The sequence below is a fragment of the Apium graveolens genome, chromosome 10 (genome assembly GCF_009905375.1).
Source record: "Apium graveolens cultivar Ventura chromosome 10, ASM990537v1, whole genome shotgun sequence".
Taxonomy (NCBI): Eukaryota; Viridiplantae; Streptophyta; class Magnoliopsida; order Apiales; family Apiaceae; genus Apium; species Apium graveolens.
In genome coordinates, this window is record NC_133656.1 from 225,949,566 (window position 1) to 225,968,143 (window position 18,578).

Below are 18,578 nucleotides of genomic sequence, written 5' to 3' on the forward strand. Positions count from 1 at the left end.
TCACACATATTTTTTTAATATTACATATTTTTTTTAAAACATATATTCAATTCAATTCTTAATTTTGTTCATTTAAAATTTTAAGTGATATGACTTCACGATAATTATATTAGTAGGCGTATATTTTCATAACCTTTTAAAATATTTAAACTTATTTAAAGTGATAGTATTGATAAGGGGAAATATTATTAAAACGAAATTATTATTTTATTAAGGATAAAAATTTAATATCTCCATTATGTTGGGACCTTAAAAAATATATTATTTTAGCATGGTGATTACTTAATCGATTAACTATAACTCTATAAAAGATATTTGAAAATAGTGATTGAACGATATAGTTTTATTGATAATTTTATGTGTATATTTAAAAAAATAGTATTCATGTTTTAATTAAAATTTGAATTTTTAGTTCATATCAATAGGATACGAATTATACTTAGTGTAAAATTAATTTGATTTATCTCGGATTAATGGTTTACATTATTTTATTTAGCCCAATGTCCAATACACCAACCAAAGCAAACTAATTATTTTTAGTTTATTTTTATTTATTTTTTAAAGTTTGAATCAATAAGATAATTTTGTTTTAGATTAAATAATCACTATATATAATTTTATTTTTGTTGGTCGAATTGTATTTTTATTTTAGTTTTGTGTTAGTCTGAATCAATTGTATAATGTGTTTTTTTATCATGTATAAGTAAAATATATATTTTTATTCAAGTTCATTAGTATAATTTTTTAGGGAGATTGATAGTATTGAAAGAATACCCAAAATACACCACTTTCCACCTTCTACTGCCCAGATGCGCGCGAACCGCCCAAAATACCCACGAAATACGCATTTCAGGGATGCGTATTCAGCCTTTTAAATTTTAACAAAGAATACGCATGTTGAATATGCGTATTCACTTTTGATTTTACAAAGAATACGCATGCAAAAAGTGAATACGCATGTTGAACATGCGTAGTCTTTGTTAAAATTTTAAAAACTAAATCTGCATCCCCCACATGCGTATCAGTGGGTAAAAAAGGCAGAAAATCCCGCCAATAAGTATTTTGGGCAGATTTTTCAAAATGGTGGGCATTTTGGTGCAAGACCCGATAGTATTATTATTATATCTTAACCCGAGTCACATTATATATCAACTCAATCTTACAAATTATATTTAGTTTGCTTAAATTTAAATTTAAGCAGAAATAATAAATTAGAATAATATAAAACTCGATATAAATTTAAATTTAAATTGATAAAAGAAGTTGAATTTATTATATCATAATGGTATATATTTTGATATAAAATAGAATTGAAATTGGTAAAGTAGTAAAGAAACTTGACTTCAATATCAATTAAAATTGGAATTAATCGACCAATAATTAAATAAGGGTAATTAAGTAATTTTACCAAGTACTGAACGGCCAATTACCAAGTTTTTAATATTTAGTATATAATAATATAGTATAAATGGACAATAAACTAATGTAATAATTAACCTTCAAATTTTATTCTATTATAATAATAGGGGTTTTTCATAAATATTCAAGTTTTACAAACTTTTTGTAAAAATACTGTCATTTTTTAAAACAAGTTGCAAAAATATTATCTTTTAAAAAATATTTGCAAAAATACGGAGGTTGTATTTGCAACCATATTTGCAACTATATATGCAACCACAAATGCAAATTTGAAAATATTTATTGAAAATTACATTTAGTTGCAAAATAGGATGCTCTGCAAATGAGTGCCCCAGCGGGGCCGATACTAATATTACAAAAGCAATCATGAAATCAACAATAACACCTAGGATTTCTCATTTCACATTTCCCCCAGTTTGAACAAACAAACCCTAATTTGACAATGGACAGATATAGATCTAAACGTTACTACTACGACAACAATCAAGACTACGACCCCGAACCTATGCATCGGAACAACAAACAACAACGTTACAAAAACAACCATTACGCCGCCCGTCGCAGCCCTGACGGCGGCAATGGCGGAAGAAAGGACCTGAACTTGATGGAGGAGGCGGTGGATTGAGGGTGGTGGTGGTGGAGGAGGTGGATTTGAGGGCAAAGGTGGTGGAGGCAGCGGAGGTGATGGATTGGGGGTGTATAGGTGGTGGATTCGGGGGTGGAGGCGGCGTGAAGATGGTGGTAGAGGTGGTGGATTTGGGGGTGGAAGTGGCGGTGAAGGGGGATTCGGGGGTGGAGGCGGCGGCGGCGGAGGGGGATTCGGGGGGTGGTGGAGGGAGAGGTTGTGGTGGAGTAAAATGAGTTGAGGAAGGATGAGGATGATAAAGAGAGTAGATGGATGGTATTTTTGTAATTTAATTATTTCTATGTTTAAAAAGATAGTAAATTTGTAAGATTTTAAGTAAGGTAGTAAAACTACAAATAAATTTCCAAAAGTTGGTATAATGGCAAAAGTTCCACAGCCACAGTTGGCTCTACGCGGCTGTGGAACCAACAAATCTAGGCAGTTCAAAACTGTAGCAATAATTCATTGCGGAAGCCACATCACCTTCCGCAATGAATCATTGCGGAAGCCACGTCACCTTTAAATTAATTTTTTTACTAGATAAATACCTTGCATTATATTCTAATTATGTTGTCAATATTAAATATTTTATTTGAAATACAAATTATTATTTTATATATTTTATAAAATTATGTATCATGAAATAATAAACTTATAATATAAATATTCTACACTTTTTTAGATTATTTGAAGAAACGCGTACCCCGGATGATTTTTGAGTTATACATATTATGGTTTTTGATTCATAAACTCATAAGTTTATGATGAGTTTATATATAAAAAACCGTCTCGGTTATACGTTTTTCCAAATTATTAAATAGTAGTATTACTGAAACGAGTATTATTTAATAAAAAATATAATTTTATTAAGAAAAAATGTTCTACAATTTCATAAAATATTTTTATAAAGATATAGATCTGAACATAATAAGTCTACTTCCGAAATAACTTATCTATTGTATATTTGATAATATATTTATATGTTTCAAATTTTAATGTACAAAATTTTTTATTTCAGAGAAAAATGATAGAATCAATACTCAAAATAGATCACTTATGGTTATCATGTGTTAAAATATTTGCAATGCGGAATTGTGTAATTTTTTTCTAACTGGACTTTATAAATAAAAATTTACCTCCATTTGGAACCTGAAATTTGATGTCATAGTACCTAACAGCTTTTATGTCATGCTTGTTTAACATATAAATTACGTGTTTATATATTATTAGCTACTAATTTAATAATGATAAAATTAAAAAAAAAATGTTAACACAAATTGCAAATGACTGAATAATTTTACTAATGTTTTCTGCCTCTACGAGATAACTCCTTCCACATTTCATATTATTAGCTACTTATTACTAATATTGTATAATGCGTTATCGAATAACTGATCCAAACTTATCAGTCAAACAAGCTGTCATTTAAATCAATTTTTAGGCGAAAATAGTTACAAAATCAGCTGCTTAAAACCAATCCAATTTTAACACATAAATTAAACATTAATAACAGATCAAATCTTGTATAAACATTAAAAGGTGTAATATTTATTGAGTTCAAAAAACAACTTTTGGGTTTTACACATAGATCATCAAACACTCGGAAAACAAGAATCTAAACCAAGAAACAAAATCCAGTAAACTAATTCTCAGGGGACTTTCATCAAACACTTCACTGGCTTTAACACAAAATTAGCTTAAATCAAATAAACTGTAAATACATACAAAACTTTGAATCAAACATAAACACATTCATGTGTATTTGTGTGTGTGGTCGAGTTTGTGTATGTATAAGCGTGTGTGTATGTGAAAGAAGAACAAAACTTCGAATCAAGCCTTTGCGGGAGAAGAAGAAGAAGAAGAAATCGTGTGTGTGCGGGAGAAGAAGAAGAAATCGTGTGTGTATGTATCGTCTTGGTAGCTGACTTGAATTTGTCGTGTTTGTGTTATGTTTGTTGCTGCAGTTGCTGGGTCGGGTGGTGTGTAGGAGAAACAAACTTCCACAATGATTCATTGCAGAAGTAGTAAGGGCATTAATGTAATTTCACGCTTCCGCAATGAATTATTGCGGAAGGTGCTAAGGGTAAAAAGGTAATTTCTGACTTCCGCAACGAATCATTGCCAAATAATTTAATCCTATATGTCCCCATTTGAATTTAACGAATTTGATAAGTTGTCTCCCAAGCCTCTTCCAACCAACAATGGCTGGGGAAGGGCATCATTGTCAAATTCCATTGATAAGAGGCGTATGTATTTAACTTTTTGACACCTAAAAGTATTACTTGTACTTGATAAATAAGTTTAATCTTTTTAGTAAATTAAAGAAAACAAATACTTTGTAGCTATGATTTTTTTAGCGTATTAATTTACATGACAAAAAGTTAAAAACAGTTGAAACGAGTAGGAGGTACTCTCTTATGATTTTTAATATAAATTAAATTAAAAATTATGTAATATTAAAAAAAATCGTGCCCGTTAAAAGAAAGAACAAATAAAACGGGTTTGGACCTAGGAATGTCCGCGAATACGTTTGGGCGGGTTAAGAGTAAAACTTCTTCTTTTGACAAATATATCTTATATCCTTACAAATAAATATTTATTTTCATAAATTCTCGGGATAAGCTATAATCGAAATCGGGATTTGTCATGATAGAATATAAACTCTAACCCAACCCATTTAATTATATTTTTATAATTTTTAATCCAAATATATTTCGGTTTAAATTTTATCAAATTGGGTCGGTTAAAATTTCGACCGGTTTAATTTGATTTGATTCAGGTAGAATAAGCTATCAGGAAAATTAATTTATTTTCTGTCCTTCGTGAAGTAATAAAATGAACTAATTCTCAAAAAGTTTCACCTAATAATAATTTTATAAAATAAAAATTAAACAATATACGTAAACTGATGTTAATATTCGTAGGGATTTGGGTGACTACTGGCTATTTGTTTTTTACCCAACTAAGTCACATGAACTTGTTAAAAATAAGTTAAAAATAAGTCACATGAAGTATCTATTTGTGTACGGACTTATAAGTTATTTATAGCTTATAAGTTTGTAAGTACTTATCTCGGATGGTTTGTCGACCCAATTTATAAGTCGAATTTACAACTTATAAGCTGATAAGTTCAATGTTAATAACGACATACTTTTTCTGAACTTATTTTGATTTTTCACTTTTTTATTAATTTTAATTTTTAATTATATGCTTTTAAGTGTTAAGTTAATTCAAAAGTCATGAATTAAGATAATAATATTTAAAATTATTTGTTTTAGTTCGTTTAGGTAAAAAAAATTATGAGTTATAAGTAAAATTAACCAAACACTTACATAACTTATAAATTTTCAGGTACTTATCACTTTTAAATCACTTATTAATTTTAAGTCATAAGTTACTTATTTTAAGATTTCTCAAACGGGCACGAACTTGTTAAAAAAGTCTGTTTGGCAAATATATTATAAGTCAATAATTGACTTATAAATCTCAACAACTTATTGACGAGTGTTTATCGGACTAATTTATAAATTGAATTTATAACTTATAAGCTAATAAGTTAAATATTAGTAATAACGTATTTTTTCTCAATTTTTTTTTGATTTTTTGTTTTTATCAATTTTAATTTTAATATACTTTTTTAAATATTAATCTAACTTAAAATATAAGAATTAAGCTAATTATATTTAAAATTACTTATCGGTCACTTATTCAATTATATTATAAATTATTTATTTTTAAATTTTCCAAACGGGCAAAAAAAGAGCGTGTCATATTATCAATATATTCCTAATGTTACTAAATTACAATAAATACCCTTCACTACTCTTTTTTTAAAACAAGTTGATGCCCATTTTGGTCCTATAAAATTTATATGGACCATCCATATTACATAATGGGTTGACCCAAATCAAAGTTTATACTAGATTTATATCGTAACTACTCGGACTATATGTGCATCTGGGTAACCCACTTTCAAAAAAATCAACAGATATGGACTACTTGATTATTGCCAATATTCTGATAACTGCCTCGATAACAGACGACCCACGTTGATTTGGTTTGAATTTTGAATATTTGTAACCTTCAAACAAATAGGGAAACACGACATTAAACCATATTTCGTGCTCACCTCTGTGTTGATCATCCCATATTTTCTCTTCAATAGTTTGACCTCTAATTCTTCTCTATTTTAACGAATTTTGATATGTCGTAGATATGGATAAATCGGGTAAGTTGTCATTCTCATACTAAACAACTAGGGAAGTGAGTGCTTATTTTAATTTATGTTTTGTGCTGGTGAAGGTTGTTAATGACTGTCTCTGTGATCATTATCAAATGCAGATTAGGTGTTTGATTTAATGCTCATAAGATATGTGTATTAGGCAAGTGAATCGAATTGGCCCCCGTGTTCAAGGTTAGCTTTCTCCAGATTTCATATATGTAATACAATATGACTTGCATATATTGTTTAACCTTGAGGTTGATATTTATGTTTTGGAATATTATATTAGTAGTGCTAATGGACGATTATGTTTCTCGCATTCAAATCTTAAGTTACCACGTTTAGGGCACAGTCTCTTGCTATCAAGTATCAGCAAAAATCTTTAAATCTATATATTTATACAGATGTTAGTGTTATCATAACATGAACATGGTTATCTGATTCTCAAGTACACATAGTATATTTTTTTATTTGTGAGGTTTGTCAATGGAAAAGAATGATTCAAAATTTGCATATTCTGCCCAACCGTTTGGTTGATCACCATCTCAAATTGTTTATGTATTGTAACTTTTTATTTATTGAAAGATTGCAATCTATTTGATTTGCTGTTTTCACAATTTCAAGCACGTGGGGTACGTTATTGAACTCATAATTTTTGTATATTTATAAATATATATTGTTTCCGGAAGAAATTTGTTTTAGTTTTCTTTATTATCACTTTTCCTTATGTGTATAAATTCACTTATTTCAGGGTCATGGACGTGTGTGTATATAGTCATAGATTTATATTAATCAAATTTATGGTTGTTGAATATTAGGAAAGTAGTTGTTATTGTTATTTAATAGTATAGTACATATATAATGCATCAACGTTACAGATATAATGCATCAACGTTTTAAGCTAATAAAAGGGCTTCAATGGTAACGCACTAAAAGTTTGTCAAAGTATTTTGAACCAGTAATGTATAATTTTTTACTTAATTAAGGTGGACATATATTATATAAACTTATATTTTCTTAATATAGTCTTAATTTAGGGTAACCTCTGTTTTAAGTTCACAAGTTCTTACGATGAATACAATGTTATAACTTTTATTTGCATCGATGTGCATTTGTGTTTCTCAAATCTGTGTGGACTGACCTAGATACAGTCAAGGTACCTGACATTTCTTAATTAATAGGTTCTGATTCCTAGCTTTTATAATGAGAACCTTTTCACAAGGAAGAGAAACCCCGTCTTAAGGGACATTTGAAGGAGCTGATTTCCCGCACCAAAAAGGGAGACCATTAACAGGTTATTTTATTCTGTTTTAGTAAATTAAGGAAATCGACAGACTTTCTTGGTGCTTCATTTATATATGTACTGTTAACTATTTTCTTAAAAAACTTTACATAAATCTTAATTTCCAATTTATGTGCTAAGCATAACAAATAGACCTTTGTCCTTTTAAGTTTCATACACTACTGCGTCAATTCAAAAAAGTACATTACAGAGGAAATGCGGATCTGATGGCTTTTCTCAACCAAGAAAGCATACAAATTTATTCTAATAAACCAATTTTAGTGTTGATTTTTCTATTGTGAGATTATCTGTTTTTTTATTTACCATTCCTGATTTTTTTTATTATTGATACAGAAAGTGATAAAGTAAGCTTTTTTTCTTCACATGTTTTATCTATCTTTTTTGTCGTAGGAACTACGGGATCTTCACTCAATGATGCTATTTTCCAAACACCGTATTTAGAGACAATGCGGCCTATCACAAAAGTAAATATTAGAGGATATGGTGCACTAACAGCTTTTTTCAACCAAATGTTTCAATAAATAGCAGAGTTTCACAGGTATGGATTTTTTTCACAGACTAAATGTTTTGGTTATTTGTAAAACTTCAGATTTTCCACACGTTCTATCTTTCTGATTATTATAGGCATTTATGGATCTTCACTCGGAACTGCATTTTTTTCATCCACCATCTCACAGAAGAATTAACGGACTTCATGTTTTTCACCAAAATGAAGGAACATCACCAGGTCACTACTAGACGCAGTCACATATCTTAATTTCTATCTCTGAATTCATCTTGGTATATTAGTTTGCAGTTGAAGCATATGAACATTTTAGATATCTAAATTGAACGTGTATTTGTAGTAAATGTTAATATAAAATAGTCTATTTATGTACAAGTTAATACTTATGGCATTCTCTTATATTTTAAAATAAGCCTGCGTACCATAAATATTAAATTATAGAGTGATAGAATGAAGTTTATGTGATTACAATCTGTGATTAATACATATAAATCAAACGAGTATGTGCGTGAGTAAACGAAATCAAACAGAGAAAGAAAGGATATAAACAGAAGAGAGATCCTCGAGTCCAGTTGAAACTGTCTCCTTAAAGCTATTTCGCCTCTCACCGTAAGTGTGAGTCGATAGCCTCCCAGGATAAAATGAGGTAGCGGCGGCGTTACGGATAACGAGCACCTTCAGCGAGCTTGAACGGGAACGAAACTATCACCGACAGAGAGAGAGAGGTAGGGTTTGTATTTAGGAGGACGGTGGTGTATATTATGTGTGTTAACCCTAAACCCTATAACAAACATATATAGACTTAGAGAAACGTGTGCACTACTTCTCTTATTTAATTAAACACGTTAATTAAATTTAATTCGAGAGTCAATTATTATCCGTAATTGAATCGAGTTATAACTGTCAAATCAATTCATATTCGTATTTATAAAAATAAATACCAAATAATGAATATTTATTTAAGAGCTCAAGCCCAGTGGAAATTAAATTAGCAAAACTAGTCTGTGACTATTCGAGCCAATTTCCTGCTACATTCGTGTCCGCATGTCGCACACGCGGGCAAGCCCGAAGGCTTCGCAAGCCTCGGATGACCCCTCAAAATCTCACAATTTGCACCCCCCCTGCGTGCGCACGTAGGAGATGGAGCAACACCTTACTAACACTTTTAAACACTACTAAATTGTTGTGCTATATGAAGTAATGGAAATCCATTTTTCATTTCAATGTGGGATACAAGTTTTCACATCTATATTTCCACCTTCAAGGGACCAACTTTGTATGATCACATCTCATTCATCCCTTAACCATTTTGAGTGTTTCAAAGTGCCTCAGAAAGCTCTCACGGAGGAGAACATACTCCAAGCGTCACCCACTCAAGAACGGCTCAAAATGACTTGACAATGTGGGGCTCAATACCCACATTTTCCAACATTCCCCCACATGGATGAGATTGATATTTCAGTAGCACACACCAGACAGACACGGAGTTTGACTTGGTGATAGTTTCTTCGATCAGATATAGCATACGATAGGTAGATAATGCTCCTTGAACATTCGCTCGAGTAAGCATACCGACTTTACTGGTAGATAGTAGACGTGCTTGTCCTTGAACTGTTCGACCGTTTGTGTAAACAATGATATACTTATCACTATATCGTTTCTGACTCGTTCAACTCTCATGAGTATGTCCATTTTGGCCATGGAACATCGTCCTGGTTCTGCAAGAGTTTCTAAAGAATTGTGCCTCGCAATTCTCCTTTGAAGCGGCCCCACTTCTCTCCCACATAAATGATCTTTATCTTATAGAGTAACCCGCGTTTACTCAACTGAATTCCATGTGTTCACTCCTGAACTCCATGTATTCATCAATGATCATTAAAAGCTCAAAGCTTACCCTCGTACCTTACGGGTCTCACTGTTTTCTCATCATAGGAACAGGCAGGGGTTACCCCCACAGTGATTTGGTCATCATGATTTAGTTGTCCCATTGAACCAAGTTCTTGGGATCTCCAGTCAGCAATGGTTGGATGTCCACCATGATGCCGTTAAGCAATAGGCTTAAGGCCCATCCCTCTCGATGATTTCTCAACCACTTCTCTTAATAACCCTTTGGTTAGTGGATCTGCGATACTATCTTTTGACGATATATAGTCAATAGTGATAATTCCGGTTGAGATCAATTGTCTAATGGAACTGTGTCGTCATCATATATGACGAGACTTTCCATTATACATCGTGCTCTGTGCTCTGCCAATAGCGGATTGACTATCACAGTGAATCCCTATTGCAGTTACAGGATTTGGCCATCTTGGAATATCCTCCAGAAACTGATGTAGATATTCAGCCTCTTCGGCGAATTTATCTAGTGCCACAAAATCAGCTTCCATTGTGGAATGAGTTATCACCGTTTGTTTTGAGAATTTCCATGATATTACCGCTACAGCTAATGTAAACACATAGCCACTCGTAGACTTAAGTGCTTTCTTGCTAGATATCCAATTTGCGTCAGTATATCCTTCTAATACTGCTGGATATCTGCCATAGTGCAGTCCATAGTCTCGAGTTCCCCTCAAGTACCTTAGTACCCTTATGATCGCTTTCCAGTGATCAGCTCCCGGATTACTCGTAAACCTACTCAACTTGCTAATTGAATATGCAATGTCTGGTCTTGTACAACTCATGAGGTACATCAGACTACCAATTATCCTCGAGTATTCCAATTGGGAAACAACTACACCTTTGTACTTGGATAGTTGCAAAGTCATATCCACATGTGTCCTAACTTTCTCAAAGTCATCCTTAAGAAACTTCTCAAGGATCTTGTCAACATAATGTGGTTGACTTAATGCGAGACCCTCTGATGTTCTAGAAATTTGAATTCCCAGAATTACATTTGCTAGTCTTGTGTCTTTCATGTCGAATCTTGATTTCAACATGTCCTTTGTAGATTTGATCACTTTATCATTGCTTCTGGCAATAAGTAGATCATCTACATAAAGTGTCAGCATGACATAGCCACTCTCGTTATCCTTGTAATAGGCACAACTATCACATTCATTGATTTTGAAGTCATTGGCCAGCACGACCTCATCAAATTTTTCATGTAATTTCATAGGCGCTTGCTTCAAACCATACAATGATTTCACCAATCTACAGACTTTCCTTTCTTGTCCAGGGACGACAAACCCTTCAGGTTGTTCCATATAGATTTCCTCATCTATGTCTCCATTTAGGAAAGCTGTTTTCACATCCATTTGATGTACAGTTAGATTACGCATTGCAGCGACAACAAACATCATCCTTATAGACGTTATTCTCGTTACAGGATAATATGTATCAAAGTAATCAAGGTATTTTTGTTGCTTGTATCCTTTAATTACAAGTCTAGCCTTACACTTATCGATAGTGCCATCAGTTTTCAACTTCTTCTTGAAAACCCACTTGCTACCTAATGGTTTGCAACCAGTTCGCAAGTCCACTGATTCCCAAGTATGATTCTGCATAATTGAATCAACTTCATTCTTGATGGCCTCTTTCCACATAGGCCCATCAGGTGAGGTAACCGCCTCCTTATAAGTTTTTGGGTCACCTTCTTCGAGCAAATAGATCATAAAATCAGACCTATAGGATTTCTCCGTTCGTTGTCTTTTGCTCCTTCTCATTACCCCCACATTTTCGTCTTCACTTTCGTCACTCTCATTATTGTCATCTACAGACTCATGAGATCGTTTAGACGTCGTAGGTTGTTGGTTTCCTGGATTACAGGGAAATATCATCTCAAAGAATGAGGCATTCCTTGATTCTATAATGGTATTCTTTTGAATATCAGGAATCTCGGATTAATGAACAAGAAACTGATATGCAGTACTGTGTGGAGGATATCCGATGAAGATACAATCCACAGTCTTAGGACCTATCTTCACCTTCTTCGGTGTAGGGATCAGTACCTTTGCAAGACACCCCCACACTTTTAGGTGTTGGTAACTTGGTTTCTTTTTCTTCCACATTTCATAAGGACTTACATCCTTATTTTTGTGCATCGTAATATTTAAAATATTATTTGCGCTTAGGATGGCTTCTCCCCACATCAATTGTGGAAGCCCAGAGCTTAACATCATCGCATTCATTATCTCTTTCAGAATGCGATTCTTCCTCTCAGCCACACCATTTGACTGAAGGGAGTATGGTGCAGTGACCTCATGGATTATACCATGTTGTGAACAGAATTTCCCAAATGGTTCAACATATTCACCTCCACGATAACTTCGTATCGTTTTGATTTTCTCAGTTTGTTGTGTCTCAACTTCTTTTTTATAGATTTTAAATTTATCTATAGCTTCGTCTTTGCTTTTCAACAAATATACATAGCAGTATTTTGTACAATCATCAATGAATGTAATAAAATACTTGTTCCCTCCTCTTGTTGGAGCGAATTTTAAATCACATATGTCGCTATGTATTAGGTCTAGCACTTTGGTGTTCCTTTCCACACGTTTAAATGATGATCTCGTTAATTTTGCCTCAACACAAGTCTCACACTTATGTTTTGAATCAATAGTGAGTTTTGGTATGTATTCTTTTGCACTTAAACGTCGTAAAGTGTCATAATTTACATGTCCTAATCTAGCATGCCATAAATTAGGAGATTCAAGCAAGTAAGCAGAAGAATTCTTCATTTCATTATCGTCCTTAGCGGACATCACATTGAGCTTAAAAAGCCCATCGGTCAAATAACCCTTGCCTACAAACATACCACTCTTAGAAAAAATAACTTTATCCGACTCTATTATAATACGAAAGCCATGCTTATTCAACAGAGACCAGACACAAGCTTCTTGCGAATATCAGGCACATAAAGTACATTCTTCAAAGTCAGATTCTTCCCAGATGTCATTTTTAGGATCACCGTGCCTTCACCCTCAATGGTAGAAGTTGCTGAATTCCCCATGTAGAGCTTCTCACCGGCATCGGAAGCTTTGAGGCTAGAGAAAACCGCCTTGTCTGAGCAAACATGCCTAGTAGCACCAGTATCAATCCACCATTCACGTGGATTCGAACCGACCAGGTTCACTTAGAGATATTATCAACTATGTTTGCTTCTTTCTTCTTGTTGGGCTTCTTGCAGTCAGAAGGCCTATGACCAACCTTATCACAGTTGTAGCACTTCCCTTGAAATTTCGACTTCGAAATCCCTCCCTTGGGTGCCAGCTTTGCCCCTTTACCAAGAACTAGTCTTCTTGGGCTTGGAGCTTTGAGCATGCTCCACCATGTTTGCCTTCTCAGTGGCAACATTAACTTTCTTCTCGGAGCCTCTGTTGTCTTCTTCAATACGAAGTCTAACAATAAGATCCTCCATAGACATCTCCATTCGCTTGTGCTTAGGTTAGTTCTTGAAATCTTTCCATCCAGGTGGAAGCTTTTCAATAACAGCAGCGACTTGGAAAGACTCACTTATGACCATTCCCTCAGCATGAATGTCATGAATGATCACCTGCAGTTCCTGTACCTGACTGACCACAGTCTTAGAGTCTGCCATCTTATAATCAAGAAAACGGCCAACAATCCACTTCTTTGCCCCAGCGTCCTCGATTTTATACTTATGGTCAAGTGACTCCCATAAGGCCTTAGCTGTTGGCTTCGTGCTGTACACGTTATACAACGAGTCAGACAAACAATTTAGCATATAGTTCCGACAGATGTAGTCGGAGTGCTTCCAAGCATCAGCAGCATACACAGTCTGCGCGTTACTCTCAACAGTGAGCAACGGTGTTTCTTCCTTAAGGAAGCGATCCATATGCAACGTGGTCTGATAAAAGTGCATCTTTTGTTGCCAACGTTTGAAGTTCGTTCCGTTGAACTTCTCAGGTTTTTCAGCATGTGCAGCAGGCACAGTTGGCATAACAGGTGCAACAGGCACCATAGGTGGAACAGATGGTACATGCGTCTGTACTACAGGTGTATGCACACCAGTAGGCACCGCTGGTATAATCGGAGGAATGAATCCTGCCGATATCTGTCCAAGAGGAACACTAAACTGTCCAATGACAGTGTGTCCCACAAGCACATGTCCCGAAGGCACATGTCCAACAGGTGTTTGACCCCCATCAGATCCTACGATCTGTGCGTTAGGGTTAATCGTCTGCTGATGAACCCCATCAGATCCAGCGATTCGTGCGTTGGGATCAACCGTCACGTTTCCAGCGTTAATCATAGTTTGGTTCTCCATCGATCTGTTACTCAACAAAACAAGCAGATACAGATGTATCAGTCACAAATGTATAAAATAAAAAAGCTTTAAGATTGTGATTATAATATGTGATTAATACATATAAATCAAACGAGTGTGTGCGTGAGTAAACGAAATCAAACAGAGAAAGAAATGATATAAACAGAAGAGAGATCCTCGAGTCCAGTTGAAACTGTCTCCTTAAAGCTATTTCGCCTCTCACCGTAAGTGTAAGTCGATAGCCTCCCAGGATAAAACGAGGTAGCGGCGGCGTTACGGATAACGAGCACCTTCAGCAAGCCTGAACGGGATAGAAACTATCACCGACAAAGAGAGAGGTAGGGTTTGTGTTTAGGAGGACGGTTGTGTATAATATGTGTGTTAACCCTAAATCCTATAACGAACATATATAGACTTAGAGAAACGTGTGCACTATTTCTCTTATTTAATTATAATTCGAGAGTCAATAATTATTCGTAATTGAATCAAATTATAACTGTCAAATCAATTCATATTCGTATTTATAAAAATAAAATAAATACCGAATAATGAATATTTATTTAAGAGCCCAAGCCCAGTGGAAATTAAATTAGCAAAACCAGTCCATGATTATTCGGGCCAATTTTCTGCTACATTCGTAGTCCGCATGTCGCACACGCAGGCAAGCCCAAAGGCTTCGCAAGCCTCGGATGACCCCTAGAAATCTCACAATGTACACACCCCCTGCACGCGCACGTAGGAGATGGAGCAACACCTTACTAATACTTTTAAACACTACTAAAGTGTTGTGCTATATAACGCAATGGAAACCCCTTTTCCATTTCAATGTGTGATACAAGTTTTCACATCTACATTTCCATTTTCAAGGGACCAACTTTGTATGATCACATCTCATTCATCCCTTGACCATTTTGAGTGTTTTAAAATGTCTCAGAAAACTCTAACGGAGGAGAACATACTACAAGCGTCACCCACTCAAGAACGACTCAAAATGACTTGACAATGTGGGGCTCAATACCCACATTTTCCAACAGTTTATCCTGCTGAAAACCAAAACAACTCAAACTTATATATGTCAATTTGTCACAGTAATTGCTGGATCTTGGCGAGGCGTTGCAGTTCTTAATACACAATCACAGAGAAGACTTGTTGGAGATGATTTTTCATACCAGATACGAAACATCACCAGGTCATTTCATACGACAGACACATATCTTTTTTCAATATATGAAATTTTCTATGTATATAGTTTGTAGTTGTAGCATACGATGTTTTAAGATATTCCAAGTGAAGGTGAGTTTACCAGGTATGTTAATATGCTATAGCCTGTTTACATACAAAATAAAGCCTAACCATTATACATTTCTTATAAAAGATAAATTTTGCCATTATAATTATTTTAAAATGCAGTTTATCTTATACAAAGGTGTTGGACTATAAAATCCAGTAACCTGCGTAATCCATAACAGTCCGACATCAACGACAAATCACTTTAGGTTTCAACTACCTGCTCCCAGGATAACACCGCACAACATTCACGACAAAGACACTGAGTAACATATTAACTTTGATACGCTTAACAAAGGTGCACACTGTTTTAAGCATCATTTTACACTTATACTATATGTGTCTAAATTTTTTATAATGTTAGTTCATCTGGTGTTATTTGTAGATAAAGGTTTGCAATATTAACCAAAGTACAATTACGGTAGCAATCACACTCTACTTGATTCTCGCATAGTGGAGACTCTGTTGCAGCAAAAAGAAAAAGAAATACAGAGAACTGTTTATGTCAGTGTGTCAGATCCTGAAAAAATACAAAGCACGTTCTCTACTTGAAATGATACTCAAATCTGATATAGAATCATTTCATGTTTAAGTATGGTGCACTTTTAGGCTCATGTATAAAGCGAGTGAGATTTCTTAATATATTTTGTGATTTTGTTATGCAATTGAAGTTGTCATCAGAGTGCTACACATGGGAGATGCAAATGAAAAACAATGTCATGAAACGATATATGTGCAATATTTAATTATTGTAGTATTATTTTGAAATTTATTTATTTCTAGAAATATATATTTTCTAAAATTTATTTTCTGCAGATCTTCCGTTTGCTACCACTAAAAGTTAAGGTTGGAGGTTTCTCAGCCGACAGGCCCCTCCTCCCGAGACTCTTGAAACAATAAAGAAAGACATGCATAAACCACAGAAGATATCAAACAATATTACCTTAATGTTGACAATGAGAAATGATCCTTTCGCGATTATACATGATGTTTATTTGGTTAGTACCAGAAGCAAAGCTAATTGGCCGACTGATAAATAGAGGTTATTGTTAGAATGTCAATTTTGCAGATCTCTCTCTCTCTGTCCCCCCTCTCTCTCTCACACACACAAACATACTCGAACATAAATTCTATCACCAACTTACCAGACTCCTCCATAGTAGCCTATTTGTTTTTATGTTTCTCATCGTTTTGAAAATATAATCTTTTTAATGTTTACAATCAAAATAGTGCAATTTTTGTGGACAATCAAAACATTATCTTCAAATTCTGGATTTTCTAGATTTTTTTAGTTACACATCTGTTAAAATGAGCTTTAAGTTAGTCCAATTTGAATTTTATTTAACATTCATAAATCTGCATATAATTATTTTAATATTTCAAAAGAGTTGATTATTACTATTATGATTTCTGATAGTCTATGTTGTCGGCATTTAAGATGACATGGACCAACTGCGACTATTTGTGGGAAAAAGTGTGTGTTGTCAACATTCAAGATGGCATGAATCAACTTCTCTACGAAACTCTTGGTGTGCAATAGGTTTTTTTTTTACCTTTCGGGCTTGATAGTTGAGAATGTTTAACAATGCAGATATCTGGATATCAGCAATAAAGACATGTCAGTGTTTGAAAAGGTATTTGCCGAGTCACGAGAATGTGAAGAGTACTTTTCTTGGAATGAAACACGCAGCTTGCATAATGAAGAAGGGTTTCTGATTCTCTCTGTGAAGAAGGGTTTATTAATCTCTGTAACCAGTTTAAGCAGCACCATGGGGTATTTGGGCAGACACACACCAGTACCTAACATGTTTGGGGGCTAACAAAAAATATAGCAGTTGGGCTGGGAGCACATGGAATAAGAGTATGGAATAAGAGTGAACTATATATCATCTTTTGCGGTTTGTATGCCTTTGGCTCTTGCGCACTTACCTGGGGAGGAGGAGATAGGATATTTTGATAGGTTTCCGTGCTTTTGTTGTGAAATAAGCTAACCTTTAAGATGTGGAGTTGACCATAAATGACCAAGTAAATTCTCTACTATTTCTAGCTAGTGATAAAGCAAGGTACCTGAAGTGGAGAAAATCTTATTATTGATGGAGGTTTACAATATAAAAGTCACTCACTTAATGTCTTCATGTGAGATAGATTGTGTTCCAAAATTTTCACCTCACCTGAACTTATTTCTACATGTAGAATCTTATTAGTGATGGAAGTTTTATATGTAAAAATTATTCACTCGGTGCCATCCTGTGAGATAGACTATTTTTTTAAAGTAGTCCGATTTACTTTTATCAAATTTGATAAATATATTTAGTCTAAAGCTTTACATTAGGTCCTTACTTTGCAAGATGGGCCAGATTAAGAACTGTTGTCTATAATTTTATGAACTGTTAATATGGGTCATGTTAAGGATCTTAATATGAACAGCGAAAAAAGTGTAATATTTGAACTTATACACTTTCATTTGGAGGAAAGTTAGGTTGAAAATGTTTTTACAAATGCTAGTACATGAAGTTTATAGCAAATTTTTATATACGTGTTCCAGGACATGAGTTAATTAGGAAAAGTAACATAAGTTGCCGTTAATTTGAGTTAATTAGCAAATAATATTCCGTCTTTGTTATTGTTTTGCTTTTATTTTGGCAGGTCCTGCAAGCTTTTGTTTTATCAGATCCTTTTCTCCCCTGATGGCTGCACACAAGTGTTTAGGTTAATGTCCGGTTTTAGCATGTTTTATTAATATTTTTTAGTTTAACAAAATGAAGTCATATTTGAAAAGGAAAATAAGTGCTTTCGTTTGATATGTTAGTTCTGAATTTTGATGAAATTTTATTTGATTTTTTTATGAATGGTCAAAATTTATCTTACACTTATAATTATTTTTTTTTAAAATTCTTTTAATGTTGCAAAATCAATATACATGAACTAATCTCAATATGAAAGAATAATTCTTATATGTGATGCAAAATTAAGATTTATACTGTCTATAAT

General features: G+C 33.8%; 1 long non-coding RNA gene across 7 annotated transcripts; it reads left to right on the forward strand.

Moving 5' to 3' along the window:
• The first annotated feature begins 5,996 nt into the window (after positions 1 to 5,996).
• Positions 5,997 to 17,888, forward strand: LOC141689004 (uncharacterized). Of its 7 annotated transcripts, none has more exons than XR_012562218.1 (8): positions 5,997 to 6,272; positions 6,386 to 6,458; positions 7,448 to 7,560; positions 7,960 to 8,107; positions 8,194 to 8,296; positions 15,235 to 15,304; positions 15,390 to 15,885; positions 15,973 to 17,888. It is a non-coding gene; the product is annotated as an uncharacterized LOC141689004 (long non-coding RNA). The 7 variants fall into 7 exon arrangements; XR_012562219.1 differs by lacking the exon at positions 15,235 to 15,304 and having other exon boundaries at positions 15,390 to 15,489; positions 15,711 to 15,885; positions 15,973 to 17,887; XR_012562221.1 differs by lacking the exon at positions 15,235 to 15,304 and having other exon boundaries at positions 15,390 to 15,489; positions 15,727 to 15,885; positions 15,973 to 17,887.
• The last annotated feature ends 690 nt before the right edge of the window (positions 17,889 to 18,578 follow it).